Source organism: Oenanthe melanoleuca, chromosome 1 (assembly GCF_029582105.1).
Source record: "Oenanthe melanoleuca isolate GR-GAL-2019-014 chromosome 1, OMel1.0, whole genome shotgun sequence".
Taxonomy (NCBI): Eukaryota; Metazoa; Chordata; class Aves; order Passeriformes; family Muscicapidae; genus Oenanthe; species Oenanthe melanoleuca.
In genome coordinates, this window is record NC_079333.1 from 18413342 (window position 1) to 18439690 (window position 26349).

Sequence of the window (26349 nt, forward strand, 5' to 3'; positions counted from 1 at the left end):
TCACATTCCCTTCTAGGTAGAAAACAGAGACAAGGGTAAAAGGATTCAAGTGGTTTCTTTCTGTCCTCAAAGTGTATCCTTTCTTTACCATTCCCCTCTTTCTTACTTTGCTCATCATTCCAGATCTTACTGTGCACCAGTAGCAGGTAAGTTGCCAAACAGAAGTCCTTCCACCCAGAGACAGAGCCTTTCCCAGAGTCACTGGCACACCAAATACAGAGGGAACCTTCTTTGATTAATTGCAAGTCTCATGGCAAACAATATATGATAGCTGCTGAAGGACAAAGCAACCTGAATCTGTAGGAATGATAAAAGTCAGTATGTCTCTTCTCATATTTTTTTTTCTACTTGTTCTTTCTAGTATTTCTCACCTGAGGTCATCACATCTGCAATAAAGTAATGAAGGCTTCTTCTTTTTCTGTATAATGATCTTAGGCTGTCTTAGACAAAAAAATGTGGGGGGAAAAGACATATAATTTTTACATTTATAGAAGGAATACATTTTTTTCTCTGCATGTAGTAATTAGTGGTGCAAATGGTCAGTAAGCAATACTTCCCTACCTTAATAGAATAAAATCTTTGGTTAATTAGGAGATTAAAACACATAATGAATATGTGAACTCTGCCAACTGTTCTAATAGAGGCCGTCAGCTCATTTATATTGTTAATTGAACAATTAGTATTGCTGAATTGCAAACCCACAGGAGACAGGAGGGCAGAACACGTTCCTGAGACACTGCATTGCTCTGCTGGCACCAGATATCTGTGACCACAGGTGACTCCATTGCCCTCCAGAGCCCTTCAACAACATGGGTGGATTTCAACCATTAGGGAGAGAAATTTAAATGTGCAAATATTTGCATTTTCCTAGACTGATCATAGTCCACCTCTTCAGAAATATCTCAGCACATGAAGACTGACAGGTAAGCAAACATAGGAAAAAAAGATGAAATGGTCAAAAGGAATAATGTATCCTGTCCAGAACTTCCAGGCATCAGAGACACCCATGACTTCTCTTCAGATGGTGGAAAATAACACTCTGCCTGGGGGTAATCCTATTTTTGTGCATATATACACACTTCTTTATTTAAAATATATGTGTCTATGACTATTCAGTGTAGAGATTATAAGCAACTTGCTGAAACACAGTACTTCTGAACTTGCTGCTTACTGCAGGAAGAAAAATAATAAAAATGCATAAAGAAGAGCAGCAGACATAGAACAGCTGCTGACTGATGGCACACAAGAGGGACTCTGCAGGGGAGAAGTTTCTACTGGGTTTCTATCAGCCTAGAATAATGCATGTGTTGGACTGAAGAGATTCATCTATAAATAGGATCAGTCTTCCTTCATTGATCAGCAGACATAGGCATAACCAGGAATTTAAGGTGAATGTTACATCCAGCAACAACAGAAAGAAAATGGGTTTTTGTCTTAATTAATAGAGTGGAGCAATTTACTTGTGGAAAAGGGTTATTGCTGAAATGTTGCTAATATCAGTACCTGCACTGAACTTTTAACCTGTCACTCACAGTTCATGTTGGGCACATAAAGTCACCTAGGAGCTTAATGAACCAGTATTTTTACTGTGGTCTTGTTGTTATACACTGGGGATCTAGTTTGATTTGAAAAATAGAGTATTGTTTTAATGCTCTATCAATAAAGCATCACCACACTGCTGGAGAGCCATGAATGAAGATGTGTTTCCTGCTTAACATGAAGGCAAAAGAAAGGAGAAGCAAGGGGGAGAGGGAGTGACAGTCTCTCTTGTCCTTTGATATGGGCCTGGAGACTAGCTGTTCAATCCTTCAGTTCCAGGGCTTAGCAAAGCCACCACTGAGAATCTTCACCCAAGCCAAATCTGAGTTATTGGTGTCCTCTTCAGGGGATGGTGTCTGGCAACATTAGACAAATCTGCAATCTCTGTTTCACTGCATCTGTGGTGAGAATCCACTGTTGCCTGAGCATCACTTTCCAAAAGCATAATAATATTTTATTTTCAGTGCTCTGTATCTCTCATGTTACACAGAATTATCATCACCTATTACTGTGGTGAAACATGGCAGCTGCTTAACAGAACACAGTTATAGACAAGTTCAGGAAATTAAAATTATACTGGGTCAATCTGGGACTCTGTTATACCTGTGAAACAACACAGTAGTTATTCTGTACTGAGCACATTTAAACAAGGGAGTCTTCAAAACCACTGCATGAAAAGTTGCAAAGCAAACTGTAAGCAAGTGGAACACCATTATCTGAGGTAGAAAGTGCTGTGTCTGCCTCTTCCTAATAGCATTGATAATGTTTTCATATATCTGTTTTTGGGAGATCCCACATCAAGCTTCTCAAGTACCTTAGCCTTCAGTTACCAGTGTAACTGCTATGCTTTAACATTAAAAATAATAAATAATTTTTCAGTGGTAGAGTATTTGAAATCCAGGGTTGTTAACCATTTGGCACACCATGTTTGAGTTTAGGGAAGCAAATCCCAAACAGAACTATTTATCCATGGAGAAGACACATCATTGTCACAGGATATTGTGCATTCTTTAAGAAGTTCACGTGATTTCAAAACAGCAGATAGACAAATTCATGGAACAAAAGTCCAACAAGTTAATCACTGGCAGTGGCAGGATCCTGGTCTGGACTGAACTTTGACCTGACTCACACAGCCACTCTTCTGCCCTTCCAGGAGAATTCTGCTCTTACTGTTACTAGACATAGAAGATTTACTGTGTGCAGCTGATACAAGCTATGCAAAAACCATGTAAAACCAGGCACCATTACTGAAAGGACCCTAATCACTAAGTTAATATTCACCTCCACAGTTAAATTTGTCACTCTATCATAAGGGGAAAAAAATCTTGTAAGTTTAGTGCAGCAAGTCTTGGTTACTGTATTTTTAATGATGCACACCACAATAATACAGTTGTTTCTACCTTGCTGCAGTCTAACTGAAGCCATACTTTTGAAAAATGACAAAATTTTTATTTGTCTTATCTCTCCTATGCTGTATTGAAAAACTCTAGAGCAGTATAAGAATTAAAACCGATTTCCTAACACAGAAATAGATAATGAGCTTCATACTGCACTGAAACTTCAAACTTTTTCCCTCCCAATCTCTGACAATAAGGGGTTCAAAACAATCATAGTTTTGTTTCATTGGTAGCTTTAATGTCAGTATACACTGAAAATTTTACATGTAATGTGAATAGTTGCATTATTCTCTTGTGAAAGAAGAGCTAAGCACTAATCTCAAAGTGAAGCAATCAAGTGTGTCTTTACTCATGCACACAGCTGTGATGTATTTGTGAGAATTATCTGCATTAGTATTAGTCAGAATGGATTTGGGTATTGAGATGATCAGTGATTAAATCTACAATTACACAAAGGTAGCACTCAGTGTGTTACACTTCCCCATACTGAGTAAATACTAGGTAAAAAATTACATGCACTAAAAGGTTAGAGTTCTTGGAACACAGAAAAAAATGTAAAGTATACTTACCAGACCTTTAGCTAGTCTGTTAAAAAAAAAAAATCAATCTTTATGACTTCTGAAAATTGATATGTATTAGTTATGAGTCTTATGTGGTTTCTTCAATTGCTTTTTGTAAAATTTGCCAAGTGTTTTTTTTTTTTTTTTTTTTTTTTAATAACTGAAGCTGTGCATTTTATGTTAAAATTAGAAAACTCTTCCTTTGTGGCCTTTTAAACTTAATTATACATCACAATTGTTTCTGATTTTAGAGCTATCACAGATTCAACCTCTAATCTCTCTTTATTACTAGCTAACTCTTTACTATATAGCATAATAATGAAAATGCTAGACAAAGAAACAGCAGAGGCATCTCCAAAGTTTCCAGCTCAACAGCATTAAAGCAGCTCCTTTCTTCTTAAAATTCACTGCTAGATTTGGCAGAATGTATGGGGTTTATTTGAAGACTGGGCTTTCAACATTGTATTGCCTTTTGGATACTATCAGACACCCTTAGATTCACCTAAACCTGGTACTACCTTCATTTATGTAAAGCTGGAATAAATCCAGTAAAGTTAAAGTGGTTATATAAAGTGGTTATATAGAATAAAGGCAGTGTAAGATAATAGCAATTCCTCCTCTGCCCTCCCCACCTGTTTTATACCTTTTAAGACTGAGTTCACCCTTTCCCCACTGTATGGCAGCTCACCATGTGATTAACTCCTGTGCTGGTGCTTCCTTCTGGTGTTCACCTCACACATCTTCCCCATGGGAGCCATGGCTACACAGGGAGTCAAGCAGTGAAGAAAGGAACGGAGTCAGGCATCTGAAGTCTACATTTCAATCATGTAAATGAATGTCAGGTGGGAAGTTTACCAGCGGAGAAATAATCCCACTGACAGAACTTTTCTCAGGTGACCGAAGCTGCTGGGGAGACACTGGAGTGCTGCTGTCCTCCTGAGATTATTTTTTGGCTAACAAAGTAGAAGGTTTTGAGAATGGTTACAGAGGGGTAATCTTCTTCCAACAAGCCAGAAATGCCCTTTGCCATGGACAGGTGACAAGCCCTCTCTTCCAGCCTGCTGTGTTTGTCACCTCATGTTAGGGTTGTCTCCTGGCAAGCAGAACACAAGAATTTGAACCCCCTGTAGCCTGTTACACCTGACTACCACTGAGTTACACAAAAGCCAGCTATACACTGTGATTTGCTTTAATTTATTTGCTGCTTTTTGTTCTCAATTCCTTGTTTTAGGGAGGATGTATTTCCTGCACTTTGATTTCCATGAGTAATTATGTGCCACGTCTCCCAGGCAGCCAGGCACCTCCAGGATGCTTCCCTGCCTTCTCTCTCACAGGAAGGGCTGACATCCTTCTTCTGAGCCCTTCCTGCTGTCACAGGGACCTGCAGATCCTTCATCTGACACATCCAGCTGCAAAGGACAGGGAGCTGAGGCACTCATCTTTGACTTTCTGATCTGATCTGCTCAGCTTGAGCACCTAAACCATAAGTACTTGCTACACTTCTACAGTGCCTTGAGATTCCTGCTTTCCTGGGGATGATATAATACAAATATTAAAGTTTTTCCATCACCTCTCAGCAGTGTTCTCTGGAGCACTGCCTTGTCCTTTCTCAGTCAGCAATTACAGAAGTTTTGTATTGTAAAGTCCCAGCATGAGAACAACTCTTAAGGAAATGCTTTGCTCCAGCAAGCCCATTCATCAGGGACATGCAAACTGAAGTCTCCTTCCTTTTTCCAGGTAGGAAAGGATGACTGAAAGGAAGTTCCCTGCAAAAAACACTCTAGCATGCTCTTCAAAATAGCCTGGATTTGGTGAGTTTCTGAATGTGATCCAAATAGCTGATATAATCAGTAAAACCAAATAAATTACCATGTACTCCAGCCTTTCTCCAAGTCTGAAATAGAAATTATGGAAAATAATGAAATTTTCCTCCCTTCTGTGTAAGCCAGGTTTTTTCCTCTTTTTCCTCTTAATAGTACCTGTTGGTGCACTAAAAACTCATATTTGTCCTTACAGATTTTGTCACAGAACTAAGAGCAGTCTGGAGGGTCTCTACAAAAGAGTGTGCACATTAGATAATGATGGCAAGAAGAGGCCAGCTGGACAGCTGGTATTAAAATCTACTGACACAGGATTTCATTTTATTTATTGCATGGTTAATCCTACAGACATACCTAAAACAATAAAGAGACATTCCTTATTTTTCTAATAAATCAATCAATTACATTATTACTGCAGTCTAAGCCAAGCAAGGTTTAAAATCAGGTTATTCAAGGTTATCCAATAAGAATTTCCCTTCCATGTTATCTACCTGTTTTGCAAATGCTTATAGCTAAGGAATGGCTGATGTTTGATGACCCTTCTCTACACAGATATTCTTTCTAGCAGGGCTATTTTTCATCTATTTTTTTACAGACAGAACTAATAAAATTGTGGGGAAATATGTTGGCTTAATGTTTTGTAGCCTTTAGGTGGATTTACCTGTGATTTGTGCAGCTCAGGAAGCCAGGGGAAGGACAGCCTATTTTTTTGAGAGAATGTTCATCTGAGTACTTCTCAGGAAAATTTGAGAAAGACATATTTTCCTTACTGCCATACACTTCTGTGCACAATCAACAAGCATTTTGCTCTGAGCCTTGGTGATGAATGTTCCCAGGGCACTTTTCAAAACATCAGAGGTTTCCTCTAAATGTCCTTGGGCAAATGGCAGATCAAATGTCTTCTCACTGGGGCTGGTGACATTCGGGGCTGAAAACCAGCTGCCTTTCACTTGTGGCAGGCATACACAGAGATTCTGAGAAACACTGTCCTGTGGGATAGAAAAGCACTGAAGGAACATTGGATCAACTTTCTACCAAAGAAAAAAAACCAAAGAAAAACAGCTGAAGGAATGCCAGACCATACTGTAGAGAGAAATGCTGCTCAGCTTCATATTCTCTTGCTAGCCCAACATCAAAAAAGTCAAGCCTGGCTTGAAAGAAACACTGCTAAGTCTGCTGAGATGCTCTGAGGAGCTTCTCAGCAATAGGGATGTCTATCAGGAGCTCACACAAACGAGCCTGCCCTCCCCCAGCAATTTGCCATTAATCCTCCTTCTTTGCTGCCACTGCAGGACTTACTGCAGCAAAACCCTGATCCAAGCCTCTTCTGGGAGCATGTCTGAGGCAGAGAGAAAAACAAGACCCAGGAATACTCCAGGCTATCAGCACCAGGTAACTGAAATTCAAGGACACCTCTCAGGGCTTCCACAAATAGATTTCAGTCCTCTGCCTACCCCTCTGGTTTCTAAAAGCCCCTGTTTCTTATAATCTCTCACACTTTTTTTTTTTTTTTTTCCCCCCAAGGGAAGCAGGAATCTGCTATTACCTGCCTTGAACAAATGGGAATTGATGATGTGAGCAACTTGCTCAAAATCAACCATCAGCATTGAAACAGAGGATACAATTGAACTCATAGCTCCAGAATCACAATTTTTTGCCCCAAACTTTAGGCAATCATTCCTTCCCTTACACTAGGAATTCAGTGTAGATGTAATGGGTACTTACTTCTTGAATAGGGTGAAACTATGTAGGTCTCCTCTGACTCTGACACAAGCTTATTGGTAGTGACAGAGCTCACTATCAAGACAGAAAGGTATTAAAATAGGGGTCCCTGTCTGGATTTTGTGCCCTTCTCAGCATAACTCCATATATCCCAGCTGCTCTGACATCCAGAGCACAGTACATCACACCTGCAGTGTTTTATTTTATATCACACCAGCAGTGTTTTATTTTCCTTGCTTCTCTGCTGAAGAGGAGTGCATGACGGGAAAATGGGTTTCTCCCAAGATGCCAGTTAATTCTTACTTTCTAAAGTGTCCTTATTTTCTTTCTATGCTTATTTGGGTAATCACACTTCACCTCTGGGGCATGGATTTGGAGAGTGCAATTCAAGCTGTGCTGTGTTGCATTATGATGCCATGTAATACAGGATAAATGCTTGCTTCCTCTGGGATACTGCATTTTGAGGCACACTACTGCCAACACATAGGTTTATGAAACACAACTAATGACAAAATCATAAAATCAGGAGGTACTGGTTACACCTTAGCGAAGGATAAAGAGGAAAAAACCAAAAACAGAGTGAAAGACAGAGCAAAAAATATAAATACTGTTGACAGTTTCAAATACAAAGCTTTTTGACAGGTATTTATTGAACTTCCTTTGGACTTTAATACAGCCAATGCTAAAGATAAAATATAGACTCTTTTCCCTGCCTAATCTGCTATTTTGGCATAGTATCCAATTTCAGTATCTCTAACAAAAGCATAATTAGACTCACTATTACAGATGTGGGACATCTACTCCCACCATGTTTTGAGTTGAAGGTTTAAGACCTATTTTTCCCAGCCTACTGCAACTTTTATTCTGCATAAAGCTTTCTCCTTTGTTCAAAATCTTCAATTATTTATAAATATTTAAATACAAGGCAATACAAAAAAAGCTGGATATTAATCTATACAAAAAGGAAAGTCAGAGATAAAAAAACCAGCTGCAAATATTCTAAGATGATAACAAGAATAATCAAAAAAACCTTAAAACCTACACTCTCAGTTGGCTATTGTCAATTAAATCACTTTAAAATGGGTCTCAGTACCAAGGGATTGTTCATGGGTCTGTTGTAAATTTCTTTCCTGGGTATTTATTAGTGGACAGAATCACTGTTGAGATGGATGGCATGTGTTCACCAACACCCCTGTACCCAAGCATACAGTGGGTAATTGGCTTCTGCCACATTACTACATTTTACCTCCATGTAATTGTAATGGGAATAAATGAATGGCTGCTCTGGAGGATAAACACTGCTGCTTGCTGAGAAAATTGCTCAAAATTGGACCAGCCTGAATCAACTAGACACTGAGCTTTAGTTTCACTAATTTCTTTGTGTGGTTTAATATCAGGCTGTCACCTCCAGTGCACTGAAAACATAGTACCTGTGGCTCTTACACAGGAAATTATCAATGGGGTCCATCTCAGCCAGCTCCTGTCAATCTCCTGGTTTGTCACTGATGATTTAGAGACTGAAAATGCAGAGGTAAGGCAGGCATTTACTAACAAAGGCAGGCAGAGGTAGGATTAGCCCCACTATTCCCACCAGGCCCTCTATTCCTACCCTTGCCAAAATATACCTGCTGATGTGCTGCTTTGCCCATGGTGCATTGATACACCTCTTTGTGTGAATGGGCTCATCTCTTGGCTCACCACATAGCATTTACTCGATAAAACAAAACTCTGAAGAACAGTCAAAAATAGTTTTGGACCACTCTGGCTTCTACTTTGTGCAGTTCTGAAGGAAAAATTTTCAGGTTACTATTTTTGCAAGCCCTATCTGTGTTGTCTGTATCACCTAGTTTACATGACATGGTACAGGGAAATTATATACCCAGAAATTCATCAAAGGCTGAGGGCACACAAATGTCTTCTCAGTTCCTCTCCTGCTGTTGCTCAGGGACAGAGTAAAGAGATGTTTCTGTCTGTAGCATGTGGCTTGTTTGGCAATCTGAATCAAATGCCTGGAATCTGCAAATCTTCAGCTTTTGAAACCAGTAAACATTGGATTTTAATGAGACTGAAATTAACTGTAGTCTTGGTCCTTGAAGGAACCCAGGGGAGTAGCAACAGGAGCACATGAGCGAGGTAAAAAATTAGAGCAAGCTAACATCAAGCACTCCAACATAAATAAATGGATTCCTATCAAACAAAACCTTTGTGAGGTGCATCTCTCTGCTGGATACAATGTCAAAATGTCTGCTTTTTCCATCCAAAGACTGACATGTGGAGGCAGATGCTGTTCTTCTCCAGCTGTCTGGGCTACTGAGAAACAGAGGCAGCAGATACTTGGGCAAAGTATTTTATTTATGATGTTAAAACTTCCAAACTTCATAGCATCTATCCCAAATCCAGCTGGACTAAAATTGCTGAAATTTCTCCTTATAACCATAGGAATTTAATTTATATTACAAAACATTTACTTTCAACAGTGAAAACCTTTTTTATAAAAATAGTAGATATGAAAATATCTATATTCATATGAAATAATTAGATATATGAATAGATAAATGAGTGGTTTACTTTCTTTTCTCTCTCCATGTGAACAGGCAGGACCAGCCATTTAAGACAGATTAAACATTATGTTCTTCTTTTTTGGGCAAATGTCAAAATCTCCCCAAAATACTCCAAGGTTTTGACTGATTCACTTAATTGCTTTGTCTTATTTTTTTTTTCCATCTGTTGAGTGAGAATATTGAAGTATGTACTGTAATTCACTTTTAGAAGTACTTTAAAAAAAATGGCATTATATTCAATTCCTGACAAACTTATTTAACATCCTTGAAATCAAAGGCTAGTTTCTCCCATCCATTTCTCTGCTTTTTCACTAGATTTTAGATAAGGATGGTCTTTTTAATTTGTTTGTTGTTTGGCATTCACATAGGTAAATGATAAACACATAGGTCATATATATATGTTAGCTATAATTTCATCACCAAAGATTCATTACCTCAGAAATTCAGAAGTGATCACAAACCTAAGATTAGAGAAATTCTAGTGGAGGATTTCAAAGTATTTTAGGTGCCTTGAATTACTTGTGTTTCACATATGTAGTTCTGGGGAAGTTTAGAGAATATGTTAAGTAACAAAGCAGACAATCCAACATTGGTCATTGGCAATCCTGGAGATACCACACTCAAATGAAAGGAGTTGCTGTGAGAATTAGCAGAATTTCGTTCAGTATTTCTACAGCATTTGAAACTGAAGAGCTCTACATGGACACCTGGAGTTGCCCATGGTAATAAGAAGCCTTGAGAGCCCCAGCCCAGCCCATCACTTCAGCATGTCCTAAAGCCAGGCATGTTCCTTGGATGGGAGGGGTGATTATGGGTCCCAAGCAGCTGTGCAGTGCTGGATTTGCATGGAGGGAAAATATCCTTCCTGACCCCCCGTGGGCAATCATCTCAGTTCCTGGAGCATGAAATTAGAGTGGCCTTATCTTTGCTTGCATACTGTAACTACAAATGTTATTAGTGATCATAAATTTAGCAAGGCCTATTTTAAAATCCATCCACAGCATTATTGCATGACTTTTGAAGACAGTCCTTTTTGAGAACTTACAACTTTTCCCCTTGCATCTTTTAATTTCGTTTGGGTGAACTGGGGGAGGAAGGTCACCGTCAAACCTGCTGAAATGCAAATATTAACAGTAGTACTTAGCTCCATTTCTGCCACCTTAGAACAAACAGAAACTTACCAATGTGTAGAAAGAATAACATTAAAATAAATACCACTCTTTCCTTCCCTGGAGTCTATGAAAAACCTTGGGCAAAATATCCCAATTTTGAGGTGTTCTGGTCTAGTTGAAGTTTGTATTGTTTAGACCCATAATGATAGTTTGCTTCTCTCTTTGTCCCTTCTTTTAATCAGGAAATCCCACCACAGCTCAGCAGAAATGACTGATCACCTATATAGAGAAATCTCCAATACTGGCAAAGATAATTGGCTGTATTTGGAAGACAGCAGGAAGAAGTGCAGGTTAACTTTTCTGCTCAGAGAGATTCTCTGCAAGTATTCCTACTGTTTGGAAGGAGAGAAAGGTGAATGGCAGTGCTGCTTCCCACACATGGAAAGCCCATCTCTTATGCACAAGGAGCAACATGTGTTTTTCAGTCCAGATGACTTTGTACTTTAGCCTGAGGAAAAACAACAAAGCCACAGTGAAAACAAACCCTTCAAAACCTGGGGTGGGGCAGAGTGTATTTCTCACTTGACCTTTCTTGAAACCCTTCCCCCAGCAGATGAGCTCCCACTGAGACTTAAACCATGAACAGCAGACAAACAGATGTTAATAGCATCTTCACTGGAACACTGTGCTGGTCCAGAGCTCCTGCTGAAAATGCTACTGGGCTTTATCCTCCCTCCTGCAGGCGTCTGTGCTAGTGCAGGCGTTCTGAAAGGATTGCAATTTTGCTGCAGGCTCATGGCATAGAAAAAACAGAGCTGTGAGGGAGAAAGGCCTTTGCTGAACATCTCTCAAAATAAGCTTATTTAACAGTCAGATGGGAAAAGACTGGTCTATCTTTTCCTTCTTGCTTCCCAGACTTCGGAATGCCCTGTGATTTACATTGCACTCAAACCCTCAGCACTGTTCACCCTCTTGGCAAGCTCCCCCCTTCCATTCCATTCCTGATCTCCATGCCTTTGATTACATTGATTAAAATAAAACCAATATATCAGAGACCTACTGAAGCAGCTGATTCCAAATATCCACAACAGCAAAAATAAACATTGGTGAAAAGCACCTGCAATCAACAGAAATAAAATGAAAGCAAAAAAAAAAGTATTGCATAAAAATAATAAAAAAAGAGACCAATTTAATAATTTAAAATTTAATAATTTCTACGGGGTTTCTAATTCCTGTGTATTGGATAAGGTGGTAAGAGTTGAAGAAAACGAGGATTTGCACCAAAATAACATTAAAATTAACTGTCAATTTTAATAAAGAAGAAAAGCAAATACAGAACCTTTCTGCAGTACAGCTGGATCAACCTATCAACCTCCTGGTCAAGGAACATGGAACAGACATGAATGCATCTATGATTTTCTATGCCTTGGACTGGAAGTAAAAGATCTTCTTTTAAAAATATAATACATATACAGTTTTTTTTTCCTTTGAGGGAGAATGACTTTCTAATGTGAAGGAAATGCAGGTGCAAAAATGGCTCCTAAATGTGCCAAAATGAGGTCTCCAGTTGGTAAATGGGTAACAGCATTTCTTGTCTTATTTTACTTCTTTTCTGTAGCTTCTGAACATTATTCAAAAATGAATGCATTTCAAGTGTATGGTTGAATTTAGGTGGAAAGTGCTGTTTCGTCTCTTTTTTTTCTTTCTTTTTCTCTTCCTTGCTCCTAATTATTCCAAATGATTTTGAGCTGCAAGGCTTTTACATTAATGGATGCCCCCATTCAGCTGGATTAAAAATCCTCTTTACTATGAGCACTGAAGGACAGCACAACACTAAAACTACCTGGATGATTTATTTTATTCAAGTACTAGTTGCATTAATATTTGAAAGACAATAATTCATGTGCTGAAACACTTAAGAAAAGGAAGAGGGATGGGGTCATGCAGGAAGTGACATCTGACTCTGTTTTACACAGAGGGAAACAGAATCTCCTTCAAAAATATTAATACACTGAGATATATATTTTTTTCCCTTTTAAGTCACTGTATGTCACCCAACAGTGCAAAACCAAAAGTATGACAAAATAAAAATGGAAAAAAGGCTAGATGAGGAATAGGCATCTTCCTCCTTTTTCTCCTGTATTTACAGAAAGGCCTCTGCAGGATGGAATGCACTGGAAGTAGTTTGTGACTTGATCCGTAAATATCCAACAAATCTGAGCACAAACATGAAAGGAGGTATTCAATAAGAAGCAAAGTGGCCTTTCTCTCCCTCTGTCCTTTATAATTTGAAGAAGACATAATTTCCTGTGGAATACTGTCTACCTGGCCCTGGTGCTCCCACCAGGAACAGAAATTGGTCTGCTGCTCTTCTGACATCGCCTGGATGAGTCTTCAAGTCTGAGACTGAAATGGTTAAACTTCTTTGGCTTTCCAGGTGCTTGTCCTTTTCTCTCCTGCTGCATTCTAGCTGACCACTTTTCAAAGGTGAGGCCAGGAGGACAGAGCACGTGGAAGGGAAGGAGGGGGATTGGTCTCCAAGCATTCCCACAGGTTGCTTCTTTTCAAAGGCTTTCTTGTTGAGCATGGAACACAACAGATTCCCCCACAAATGCTTACAGAGCCACCTTATTTCAGCTTTTATTTCCTTTGTTTGTTTCTTCAAAAGGACTGACATTATTATGGGAAAGAACATTGAGAGAACAAGTGAAATTTAAACAACATCCTGCTCTGAAACATTCTGGTTACGGCAGAGAGCATCTGTGCCACTGTATTTTAAACAGGCATTTGGAAGAGAAGTAGCTTTGACAAGATGATAATTTAGTCCTTTTGACTCCCTCACTTCAAAGTGAATCTATCTGGAAATTCTCAGAGGAACAAAGTTTTGCTGAAAAATGCCAAATTCTTGACCCTGACCTATTTTGTTTGCAACAAGGGGGGTGATACAAACTTCTGTCAGAGGAAAGCAGTGTTTCTGGGATGTCAGATAGATTCATCCCTGCTTCTGAGTCACTGGGAACCCTGCCTGGCAATTTCTGTCATCAGCTGAAGAATAAGGTCATTCTCAGTTTGCCTTGTTTTTAATTGGCCTTCAATTGGCAAGAGCTATCTGAAAAAAAAAAAAAAAAAAAAAAAAAACCAAAAACTAAACAAACAAAATCCCACCAAATAAATGAATAAATCAACCTCAACTAACCAACTAATCAAAAATAAAACCCTTCACTAGCAGAGCAAATAACCAATCCCCTCATAAATGTAGGGAAAGCAATGCTTCCTTTTTGTGAGGTGACCTTGATTTCTTTCTCTCAGTAAAGAAAATGTGACTGCCCTGTCAATACTGGATGTTACTGATCTGAGATCACTTGGGCTTTATCTACACAGGGGATTTGCACACATTTCCCCACTGAGCAGGAGGCAGCAGCAGCAACACTAGAGGTTGCAGTGAATAAGTTCTGGAAGCATGACCTATATTTTGTCTTTCCAAATGACTTACCAACTTTTCAGGTGTTAGAATACATTTCTTGGGAAAGAGAATGGAGGAAAATATCACTGATATTTCTACCTCCACTAAATCCAGGCCAATGTTTCACTTGGGAAAAATTGGTGGAAACATGCTGAAAGCAATGAATTAATGTTTATTCACAAGCAACCTGAGGATCTGTATTTTCATACATGAACACAAACCCACAGAGGGAGTAAGACCAGGCAACAACTGGCAGTAGATGGATTTTTTCATTTCCTGAGTTTGGCAGTATGTTACACCTCCCAGGAATAGATTTGCCACTGGCCTAACACTTCCCTACATATAAAATATTTCAGAGGATTCTGCTGAAGTCTTTTCCTTTACTAATTTAAATATTTGCCCATTTCACAAATCTCAGCTCAGTTTCTCCTACTTCATTGCCTCACTACTCTGTGGCACACAGTGGCTTACTGCATATGAAAAATACCAATCCTGCCAACCAGCAGATGCAGAAAAGAGCTATGTTAAATTATTTTTCTTAAAACTGAGTTAATCCAGCTACTAACGACCATTGACTCAAATTTTTACAGCCCTTACAATGGCATCTATCCTCTGGTTTGTTTCCACTGTTTATCTGTAGAGTGTAAGTTTCTCCTCTGATAATTTCTGAGCAATCTTTGCTCTTGGATGCTGCACTTTATGACACACTGCAAAAGTAACAGTAAAATTAGCAGTCATAATCTATGAGATCTGAAAGCCTCCTCACATGAGTTGCTCAAATGAAAGACTTTTCTTTTCTGCTTGTAATGACGTGAATGAGAAAAGGAACAAAATTGGCCAGAGCTACTCAGTGCCTGATTAACAAAACACATGCTGCTCCAGCACACTCGAAGGCTAGTAATTCAATTTAAAGGTATGCATTAGAAGCACTTTACAGCTGATTCTGTGCACTTTTAATTGGCTTAACTACCAGGTTTCCAGAGAGGAGGTGGAACTCTTGCTGAGATGTTCACTCAGTACAGAACAACCCGTTTCGACACTGTCAGTTACCCAGAATGAGCTGGAGTTGTATTGTACCCTTTCTTCTCAGGGTTGTGTTCTAACCATAAACATTCCCCTTGCTCTCATAGCTGTCCTAACAAGTGCTAATGGAAACAAACTTATACCAGAAGATTTCATAATGTATCACAAAAGCTAAAACAAACTAAAAAAAAGGACAAAACATTGCTCATTTCTGACACTTCCCAAAGCTTTTGTTCCAAAACTTCACTAATATCACCCTTTTAAGGAAAAAAATTATTAACTTTAATGTCTGTCACAATTCAGTCATCAATAACAATATCACAGTTTTGCTTGTTCTCTCATTAACCTGGTGCTCCTCATGCTTCCTCTCATAAACACTGTTGAAGAGTGTTATTATAACCTTGCTGTTCATTTAATTGCTGTTAAAAATCGTGATGATCAGAGCAGTCTAAGTAATTTTTGGCAGCAGATCCCAAGCTTTCTAACAGACTGCTTTCCACCTGGTTTCACTTCAGGATTCATAATTTCCCTGTGGCTGGCAACCCCCAGTGCTGCAGCTGCATTTCTGTCAGGGTCACAGGCACAGCTGGGGTACAGACATCTTACACAGGGAACTGGGGCAGCTTGGCCAGATCATCAAATCCAGATTTTTCTCACATTTTTTGTCCATCCAGGAAATTCAAAACAGCAGAAGAAGATGGGGGCTCTGCATTCTAAGTGACTTGCAAGATGTTTTTATTTTTTCTTAGAGTAAGAGACATTCAATTGTGGGAAGCTACAGAAGTTCCATCAGCCAAGACTTTTAGGATAAGCTGGAAGCAGAAGTGGAAAAAAGTAGCATCTTTCATTATTTTCTCAGAACTATATGTAGACTATGTGATTGAATTTTATCCACCTACTGAAATCTGGAAGCACCAGTAAATCTTGGTTTCAAGTTTTCTGTGCATCAAGCTTAATATACTTGATATACAAGAAAAAAAATTTACATGTAAAAAGGCTTTACCTATTTCTTAATTGAACTTAAACTAATAGCAAAGTTCATTTAGTATTTAAATTTTACATCTGGAAGCAACACATATGGAATGTTACAGATTAATAGAAGTTTGTTCAGCTCCACCACAATCCTGAACTCTGGAAAGTCTGAATATTTGCCCTGAACTTCTGTAGTATCCTTATGGTCTGACCTCTAAACTCTGTGGTATAGAGAGATCTGAATTGTAATTAATAAGACAGTATTGTACATAGCAGTGTTAATTACTTTGAAATGTTCCAGATGCATGAGTAAATCAGAATTAGTGGGTTTTTTTCTGAATATCTAAATAAAATTACTTGTATGTGAACATGTAGCTGGCTGTGGATTATAAATTAAAGAATCCTGAAATCTACAATTATGCTTCTGCAAACAAGGTTTGCTGGATGTAGTAAAGAGATGCAGCTTTCTGGGATGTGGATACAAGCCACTTCCCCAGATCTAAATATCAAAGGTTGAGGGAACTCTGCAACCTCAGTATAAATGCATATCTGAATATATGTAACAGACACTGCAGTGGAACTCATCCAAATAACAGCACAAGCTCTCCTTTGAATGATAAGGAATCCAAAATCAAATACAAACTTTCTGAGATGTTCTATAAGTGAGTAGTTATTTCAAAGGAGGCTGAAGGTGTTCAATAGCCTTGAAAAATCACAGACAAAATTGTGCAGAGCACATAGCAATACAGATACTGGTATTATTACTCTTTCCCTCAAGAGTTTTGAGAGAGACAATCCCCAGCACAGACTCTTTCAGATTCCAGCCAATATTTCAGGCTCCAGCCCAAACAATTGTGCTAGTTACATAAGCCACTTTCCCAAAAAAATGAATTACTAGTCAATAATTTTGCACTTACAGACACACATCTTCTACTCTTTAAAAGCATTATTAGTGGAATTGAGGGGGCTTCAGGGAGGAAATGTAGTTTCCAGCATTTTGCACATTAAAATATTAAATAAAATAAATATAGAAGTTTAATAATGAACTTTTACAACTCATTTATTGCCATAATTTAAAAACTAACCTGATCACTTCTTCCAATCAAAAAATGTGTCTTCAGAGCTCTCCAATTTACCTGAAGCTTCCTAGTGTGTCAGAACTTGCATCATCTGAACAATTACAATTGTTTGCAATGCCATTTCTGTATTTCACAGTCCTCTGTGAGGTGACAGAAACAATTCCAAAAACTTTACTACCATTAGAAGTGATGACTGTCAAGGACTGCTCAAAGTTAGACAGGGGGGAAGCAGAAGGAACAACCTCCAGTAAGATGTTTCCCTCCAAAATGAGCATAAAAGCAGAAAATTCGGCTTCATATTGGAATCATTCTTTGTCTCCTCTGACTCCTTGGATAAGCCAGGTTTTTGCCGATGATCAAATTGAAAACAAGGGGGTAGCAGTCTCCTAACCCAGGTGTGCCAGCAAAGGGCCAATGCTCAAGGAAAATAAATACCTTTCATTCTCTCCTACTACTTTAATCTGCTTGTGGCTTGCCACTCATGCCAATACTTTCCATGCATGTTGAATTTTGACTATACTTTCCAGAAATGAGATGCCACACATGAACACAGAATTAGGTTTTAAATGGAAATCATTTTACAGCTCTAATCACATGGCATGTTTGGCACAGGCAACAATAATGAATGCTTGCTTAGTTATTCACAGAATTATTATTCAAGCAAGTGGTCTCCACTACCTCCAAATAAGCTTTTAAAAATCAAATCTATCTTACCTGGCATTTTTAAGCTCAGGAATTAACAGACCAAGCCATCAAATGTTTATATGATGAGGATTTTATGCTATGAGAAGAACAGTAATCCAAACAGTTCAATGTATCATTCCATAAAAGTCAGAATTAAAGCACTGTTAAACCAGATTAAAAATTGGATTGAAAATCACCTTCCTACTCCTAAGTAACAAAAATGCCATAATCTAAAGTTATAACTTTTTTTCTTGCTCATTTAAAATCAGAAAACATATATTTATAGATATTTCTAACAAGCATGGTAGGCTGAATAGAATAAAAAATATGCTAAGTAGTATAGCATGATAAAAAAGCTTTACTGAATTAAAGACATTTCAGGGCATGGATCTTGACCATCTTTTTGTTTTACATATGGACTCAACCCACCTCTTGCTCATGAAGTGGTGCAAGTAGTCTTTTTGTGGTGAAAAAGTAGAAATATACTAACTGTGCTATGTAACTTGAGTGATACATTTCATTATGCAGATGTCTAATTCCTCACAGGCTTTAAAGTCCCAGCAAAGTTATCAGAGATCTTTAAACACACAAGTCCTTCATTCAGCTTTTTTAATTTCTGGCTTGTTTCCTGATGCAGGAATTGGCTACAGTAATTCAGGTACAAATGAAGCTGCCAGGAGGCAGCTGCACTCCTTATCCTCAGCCAAATGCATGCTCTGACTCCAGCTTTTTACTGTTATGATTTTGTTTCACAACATCAATAAGGCATTTCAGCTGTAATGGTCTTTAGGGGTTATTACTGAACTTCTTGGGTGGTTATAGCTACTCAGCCTCTGGCTCTGAGACTCCACACAGACTGAGCAGAACTGTGCAGCCTTCTCTGGAGGTGTTCATGGACATGGATCACACCACATATCTGGCTGAGGCAGGCAGCCCACAAAAACTCTTTCCTCCTTGTCTCTTAGCCCTAGAGGAGACTGGATGCATCCTTCATGCCTTACACCCCATGGAATCTCTTGTTACCCAGTGCTGTCCCCACCATCACAAGAGGGAATCAATTCATAAACTGCTGAAATCAATCTCCAAGGAACATTATTTTTGCTTATGTTTGAGTATCATTCCAGAGGGGAAGAAGGAAGGTGACTGACTACTATTAGAGTTTTCTGAATGTAAATGTTGCAAAAAAACAAAAAAACAAAACAAAAAAAAAAAAAAAAAAAAAAAAAAAAAAAAAAAAGTGAAAGCAAATGAATTTACTTTATAGACAGGATTTAATATTTAAAACAGATGGGAAGTTTGTTAAAGAAATTTGTATGCTTAACATTCCTTAGGACAGGGAGTACTGGATCATTCCAAATTGAGCAATCTTAAATCAGAATTACTGAATGTCAAACAAAAGGAATTCAGATATCCTAGGCTTGCTCCAATACATCTGTTCTAAACTGCTTGAAGGTGAAAGCCATCTTAAAAGCAGTCTCACCCATGCTCACAGCCAGATGAAGCTGTTGCTGTTTCCCCACTTTTGCTTGTTTATCAGGTTTATTTACATAACTCTACTTGGCTGAAATGTGTTTGAAAAATCTATTGGATTTAAGTATTGGTAATAGTTTACTAGAATGGTTCTTCCATTGGTTTCTCATTCTCAGTGAACTTCTGGAAACTTTCTCACATCTGTATAAATTAAATGTGTGTTATCAGAACTTCAGCACTGACCATTTCAGCCACTTCACCTGGAAGTCATGCAGCCACAGAATAATCTTAAAGTTTCATATGTGTGTCAATGAGATCAGCCTGTGGTTTTATAAAATGATGGCAAGCTCTGATTTATGCCTGCTGCAGAGGAGCCAGGTTAATTTTCTCCCTTTTTCGGCTTGGTTCTCTATCTTGCATTCTCTTATCTTCAGATAAATAAGATGAGTTATTCCTCAGGCAGAACAAATAGGAATTAGATCTCTGCAAGATGACATACTGCTGCAGCCAGGTTGAGCCTGAGCCCTTTCAAAAATCCCTCATGAAAATTCCCTGTTTGCTTTGGACTCTCTGTCCTACCCCTGTGCTTTGTTTTGTCTACAGTCTTCTGGGATCCTTGTTGTTGTTGTTGTTATGGAGGTGTGATAACTGAAGTGAGCACATCTCCCTTTTCTGTTGTAAACTTCCAAGACTGTAAACTGTGAACTTCCAAGACTCCAAATATGATAGAAATTAGCCTGCTTGTGGCAAAACACAGTTTTTATTTTCCATCTTCCCACAGTTTCACACAGGCCTGTCAACAGGCCAGTACAAATAGGCCTATCTATAGGGAGATACCACAGATACTATAAATTAATTAACCTCTAGAATTGGCTTTGATATGCTTACCACACATAAAATAAAATAAAATAAAATAAAATAAAATAAAATAAAATAAAATAAAATAAAATAAAATAAAATAAAATAAAATAAAATAAAACAAAACAAAACAAAATAAAATAAAATAGAGAAAGAGCATTCTTTTGAAAGACATCAGTTCAGCATTAGTACTGTCTGTCTTTAATGTGGTTTGCAGGTAGCTTAGTCAGAAAAAAACAAAAAGTTCCAAGTGCTTCCTTTTCCAGAAAAAAAGCTGAAAATTAAATGGGGCAAATCTTTCTGGGAAAACAGTTGCAAGCTCATTACTGAAAGTACAGAAATTGATCAATAATAATATTAATATTATAAATGTAACTATTTCCTTTTTATTTTTTTTTAAGTGGCTTTTAAAGATACTGTTTTCTTAGTTCTGTTTTATAAAACCAAATGGAAACAATCTGATGGAATTTACACACTTGTAGCTCACAGAACAAAAAGTGGGAAAATGTTGAAACAAATTTTATTCTGAGTTTCCTCTTAAATAGAAGGAATTTCAGATCTGAGATTTATCATTCTACTTCAGTTCCATCCTATGTCACTTCACTGCAAGTCAGACCTTTGAGACAAATCAAGTGACAGGATGCCAAAATGTCACTGTACTCTGACCCTCGGGGCAGACACAATACACTCTTCTGCAAAGGAGTCCAAGATGCATCAGCCCAAGTGACAACCTGAAGTTCTGAGAGGGAAGATTGATACACACACTCTGGATCTTTCCAGTCTTGAGAGGGATGCTGAAAATCTGGAATAGAGCTTGTTCAACCTCCTCTATGCCATTGATATGACATCCCCATCAACACATGACTTTGAGGCAGGACAAGGTCTGTGCTCAGGACCAAGGCACTGAGTTGTAGCTCTACAATCACTCAGATCTACCTGCCCCAAGTTACATGATAAAGAAGTAGAAAAGTTGATTATCACATTTTAAGCAGGCTTATCTTTAGGAAAAATAAATTTTTTAAAAGTTTAAAAATTTTGATTAAACTGTTCTTATCTCAGCATACAAATACTTTTCTAGAACTATTAGTTCAGATTTTTTTTGTTAGAGAATACAGATCCAGTAAAGTAAGGGAAGAAAAAACAGCAATGTATCTCAGCAACAAAGTTAGAGGAGGTTGAATTGAAAAGACTACAGAAATTCAATTTTGTTTACTTCTATGATACAAAAATGCATTGGGCAGTGGGAACAATCAGAATTTGGTATGCCAGAATTCTCTCCAAAAAAACATTAACAACAGAAGCAAACAAAATGGGTGAATTTCCTTGTGGCCCATCCTTGTATGAGATAAGCTCAAGGGACAACATAAGCCTCATATTCTAATTTGACAGGAGCATATCTGACTGGGCAGATTACACCAAGGGAATGAATAAATAACAGACATTCTCACCATCCTAAATCTATATTTGTGCTATAGCTTGAGTTACAGTGAGCTTAAGCCAAATCTACAAATATTCAATACATATAAAAAACCCAAATTCTATGGAAGCCAGAAAACAATAGCACTGCAATAATCCTACCCAACTATTTTCATTTTCTCTAGCTTTAGCTTCTATCAGAGCCTCCTTAGGAGCCCTGCTGTGCTCGTTTTTGTTAGGAACTTGTTTCAGATTTGGAATTCCAGAAAATTAGAAAGATTATTCTTACACAGGTCTCACAGCAAGCTGTGACAGGAATGACTCTGTCCCTGAAGGACCCAATTCCAATCAGGCAGAGCTCCAAGGCAGCAGGAGACCCAACAGAATGAGAGCAAGGCTTTGTTCCTGGAAAGGTAGAGCTGTGACCATGCCCAGATTGCTCTAGGACCTCAGCCAGAGACTGCAACAGCAGAAACACCTGCAGGGCCATGCAGGAGTATTGAAATGGGAGGGGAAATAACAGATGTGGGTGTGGCTGGGGGTCTCTCCACTACCTGGAGTCTCTCTCTACCTCAGGAGACCCTTTTCACATCTAGGTGCTCAGAGGCAATTAGCAGCCACCAGGAAGAAGGCAGTAAGAGGTGAGGAGCTTGGGAAGAGGCACTCAGATCCCAGCGCTGGCAGATGCATTCTAAAGCTCTTTTGACACTTTGTCCCTGAGCACCTGCCACCACTATCACCTGTGTGCTGCAGTCTCCTCAGCACACCACCTCTTTTCCCCAGCCAGAACCTGCTCTCCTTGCTCAGCTACTTTTCTTCCTGTTTCTTACAATTAATCCCCTCTTGGTGAGCAGCTGCTTCAGCTGCTCCCTGGATCCTTCCTCCCCTTCCTTTGCCTTCTCATCCCTCCCTATGAAGTCTTTGCATGTCACTCTGCAGGTCAAGCACCATCCTCTTCCTTAAACTGCTTCTCTTTAACCTTTAGCTGCTCCAGGACATAACACCTGCTGTTTGCTCTGGATTTTTAAGGTACCAACCATCCAAGGTGGACAATGGCCCCATGAAATCCCACTGAACTCCCAGGTTTGCACAACTTCTGTCCTTGGTGGTGTTACATCTTTCTCAGTATTTTTAGTATTGTGAAATATTAAACTGCTGCTGCCCACCAGTACTTCCCAGCCTGCTGTTAATGTGCATTAGGAGAACACATAAATAACACTAACAAGGTGAGTGAATGTGGGGGGAAAAAAAAGCTACTTAGTTTTGTGGAAAACATACTTCTGGCTATTTGATTAAACAGGCAAAAGCCTACTTTATTCTTCACATACTAAGCTGCCCATGCACTACAGAACACATATACAGCAGTTTCAAGTGTTATTTTCAAATTTTATAAATAGCTATCTTAAAATACAAACTTATACAACCAAATGGCATGGCCTAATAGCAAAATGGAGAAAGATCAAGAGTAAAATGCCACATACAGAGGTACATAACCACACACTCTTGTGTTGTGTGAAATCATTCTAAATATAACTTTCTGATGATGTTCAGAGAGGTACTGACAAGAGATGGAGGGAAGGGGATGTGTAGATCACAGGAGGAAGTTCACAACTTCTCTGCCAGAAATGCTGGGACAGCTAGGTGGGAGGTTTCACTTACACACAGACAACTAGGCAGGAGAAAAACTGCAACACCACCAGGATGTGCAGTGAACTGTGTTTAAGGTTTTGGAGGCATCAGCACAAATTCTCTGTCAGTCTGCCTCCATGCAGCCTGTACAGAACCAGATACAAGCTGGACAGAAGTCTGAAAGCTTTGGAGCAAGCATAACACATTCAGGCACATCCAGAAGCCCACCAGCCTGAAACTCTCTGGTGTTCACTGGTGCCTCCTGGCAAGGTATTTTCTTACCTAGAAGAGGCCAATTCCCCACCCATTAGCAAAAGCAGTACCTGATAGCTACTTATCCTGCTGTGCTGTCCCTCCAAGGCAGCCTGTTAGTGACAGAAATCCCAACACCTTCCTCAGCTCTGCTCTGGCATCTCACCCAGGTGCTTGTTGATTCCTGTGATGTTGTTCCACTCATCATCTTTCATGTTGGTCATGGAATTCTAATCTGTTCTCCATGCCTGGCACCTCTCTTGGCCCCTTTGGCACCAAAACCCACTGTGGCTGGTGGTCCACAATTCCATTTTGCTTCTTCCTCTGTGACTTTTGTCACAAATTTCTCTGTTTATTCTTGGCTAGAAAAGGTGCTTCCTCTGTTCAGTTGCAGGCTGCTTTAGCATCCAGAGGCCACTGGGAGCCTCATGTTCTCTCCCAGAGCTTTTCATAGTGAACACAAGCATTACCTTTCCTCCTCTGTCTCACACTCTGCCACTGTCAGTCTCAAGCTCACTCTTAGGAACATGGAGGCTTCAAATCTGACAGGCAGGATTGAAACCAGACTAATGTGCCGTGGTTCTCAGCCTCTTACTTGCTAATTTTTGGTTTATATAAAAAAGCCACTACACCTTCAGACTAGACTAACCATTCTGCAAATGAACATGATTGTTGCAAGTTTTCCTTCATGCCTTTAGCTAGGCCAGACCATGCCTCATTTTCTGTAACTTGGAACACCAGTGAATCAGAACATTTCATTTTCTGAAGTCATACCAGAGACGTGGACCCGGGTGAGTTTAATCTCTTTGGGGAATATTTGGCTTTTATGTAAATGTTCAGATGATAAACAAAGGCTTAGGGAGCATCATTTGTGCGTGCAAGTGATGGCATTGCTTCCCAGTTACACTACACAGTGACTTCATAATGAATGTTTAATTCTCCAGAGCACTGGCAAATGTTTGTAATTGTTTTCCTGTAGCTCTTTCAGCTGGGTTTTGATAGTTTTCTTTATCTGTCCTATTTCCTAATACTTCTGGTTTGCCCAGGGGCATCTATTGGAAACATTAAAAAGTTGGGATCCAACCATATATTAGTCTGTGAATGAAATGTTTCCTTAAGCTGGAAATATTTTGAATTCAGTACAATTTCTAATCATCATCTGGCACAAGAAGCAGCAGTCAACACAATCTAATTGTGTGCTGAGAATTGTTTGCAAGAAAGTTATACATACTAATAGAGATTAAGTTTAACCATAAAAATTATATGACATAAAAATAAATAATGGTCTGCTGCCTTTAAGGGCTAAGGCAGTAATTTTGTAAAAAATAAACATAAATACCATCAAGAACATTCTGAAAATACTAGCAAGAAACACATAAACCAATCATGAAAAAAGCAAAATAAACTGAGAACTTGCACAGAAGAGGAGCTAGATGCTCTGAGGGCATTTTTAGTGGATTTCAAATTCTTATAGTACCAGTTATTAATTTAAATCCTGTTCAAACCATGAGTGACTGAACTGAGAGAACTATCTACAGCAATCAATTAATAGCAGTAAATTTCTCTGCTTTGAACTGTCCATTAATCATTATTTACAGTACATGAATCATCATTTAATCATTTAGAAATACATGTTTTATGCATTGTATGAACCTATGGAATGTTTGTAAATTATTTTCTGTTCATAACTTGTTGTCTGTGCTGTGAATTTCATCATAGTCATGTATTAAAAAGTGCAGCAGTATTTTCACAAGTTTTGCCATCCATTCTGTGTGATTTAAAGTGAACTTCTATGTACCAGTTGAAAAAAAAAAAATAGAAAATTTCATTATGAAAGTCGATGGCAGCTGCTGTCAGAATACTATTCCATCCAGAGATGAGCACAAGCCTGGATAGAGATAATTCATGTAATAAATTCAAGTCTTTCAAAGAAAGAAATCCTGTGCCTACACTTGCACCACGATGGTAAGGTAACTATTGTTCAATGCCACATACCATGTACCTAAAAACCAGTAAAAATCTAGATATATTTACAGAGATTTTCCTGGAGAAGTAGGTGCTAAAGATTGGAATTTGCACACTGTGGGCTTAAAAACAGAACAGTCATGAGGAACCCATGGTGAGACATGAGGCACAGCTTCTCAGAAAGTGTTGAAGAGGGATGACTGCAGAACTCCAGATGAAAAAACAGCCTGGGTTGCTGCCTGGGAGTTCAGGGGAGCCTGTGTATTTGCAAATATTTGGACTACTCCCTGCATATCTCTTTTGCCAAAACACTACTCAAAACACCCACTTTACATCTTCATAATCTGTCCTTCATTGAACTTAACACTTCCATAACTAACCAGCTGGTAACCCAACCCATGGAAGGAAGCCCCTGCTGGAAGAGAGGACAGCTATAAAGCCTGTGAATTGTCTCAAAGACCATCCTGAACACTGGAACAGTGGAACAGTTTAGTCTGTAAGTTTTATAGTTCTGTTCCTGGATTGTTTTCTTTCATTTTGATTTTTTTTCCCTAGTAACTCTAAGGTGTAAAAAAACCCAAAATAATTATATATATATATATATATATATATATATATATATATATATATATATATATATATATTTAAAAAATAGAGAGACAGTAGCTCAGGACAGGATTCAAATACTCATGGAGAAATACATTCATACAAATGTGTCCAAGGCATCCTCTTATCTATGAATGTGCTGGTAAATCACTCATATGGAGTTGTGATCAGCAGAGACCAAAGAGATAGCAGAGACCTTCTAAGACAATTACAAGTCCCTA

The 26349-nt window shown here is 38.6% G+C and overlaps 1 long non-coding RNA gene across 2 annotated transcripts in view; it reads left to right on the top strand.

Moving 5' to 3' along the window:
* The window catches only part of LOC130258971 (uncharacterized), a 54785-nt gene continuing 28436 nt past the window's right edge, over positions 1-26349 (top strand). The window contains exons 1-4 of one of the 2 annotated variants that reach the window (XR_008841563.1): positions 1-923; positions 5234-5307; positions 6609-6708; positions 6841-7957. This is a non-coding gene — a long non-coding RNA (uncharacterized LOC130258971). Of the gene's footprint in view, positions 924-5233; positions 5308-6608; positions 6709-6840; positions 7958-26349 lie in introns of those variants that run through there. The other variant, XR_008841564.1, reaches the window with a different exon arrangement.